At 35.1% G+C, this 883-nt stretch overlaps 1 long non-coding RNA gene across 1 annotated transcript; it reads left to right on the forward strand.

Moving 5' to 3' along the window:
• Window positions 1-85: 85 nt before the first annotated feature.
• LOC124894144 lies at window positions 86-840 on the forward strand. Its single transcript, XR_007051028.1, has 3 exons — window positions 86-237; window positions 582-663; window positions 768-840. It is a non-coding gene; the product is annotated as an uncharacterized LOC124894144 (long non-coding RNA).
• Window positions 841-883: the final 43 nt, after the last annotated feature.

Raw genomic sequence — 883 nt, forward strand, 5'->3', positions numbered from 1 at the left:
ATTTGTCAAAAGATTTCAATATTGTTAGAATCCGTGTTTTCTATTAACGGAAAGGTCAAATGAGTAAGACCTTGCACGTAGAATTTCAGCGGACGTATCAAATATCAATTAGATAGCATTGTACTTCAACTTCATGTTGACAGGTAAATCCTGGTTTTTCAGTGTTGTAGAGCTTGCATAAAGAAGGGAAAATGCAACCACTGGACTCTAGTTGTGATGCAAGAAAAGGAACTTTTAGTAAGTCTTCTCTAAACTAGATTAAAATTTACTATTCACTTTCTTTTAAGTCTCTCTATCAGTTACTTATCATTGTAAGAATGTTAAAAAGATGCGTCATTTGGATATATTGTGCCCTCGAGTATCTGTCGCTACATGTTTTTCTTTTTGATCAGTATGACAAAGAGTTGATCTAGTATGATATTGAATTATCATGGATGGTTTGTGTCCCTCTTCCCACACTTTCCAGTGCTTTGATTTGCACAAGATCCTTTTCAGTTCAATACATGTTTTTTTTTTAACTAAATACATTCTTGATTTGATAAATATCGCTGTCTCGGATGACTAATACTCTACGCTGGGAGAATCTAAAGGTCCTGTTAGCGAGTACGAAGAGAGAGTTTGAAAATCTGCAGTCTCAGCTACAAAGTGATCTGAAGCAACTTGGTAGGCAACTTTTTTTCTGAAAACATACCTATCTATGTGTCTATATCGACTATCGTTTCTATAATTTGAAGGATCATTCGAAACTTGATTTATCCTGGTTCCAGGAGACCAAGTACTGGATATGTCTAATGCTGCTCTTGGATATCACAAGGTTATGAAAGAAAACAGAACTTTGCATAACATGGTTCAGGATGTAAAAGGTATTTCAACAACGATTGCA

Source organism: Capsicum annuum, unplaced genomic scaffold (assembly GCF_002878395.1).
Source record: "Capsicum annuum cultivar UCD-10X-F1 unplaced genomic scaffold, UCD10Xv1.1 ctg70557, whole genome shotgun sequence".
In the NCBI taxonomy this organism is placed as follows: Eukaryota; Viridiplantae; Streptophyta; class Magnoliopsida; order Solanales; family Solanaceae; genus Capsicum; species Capsicum annuum.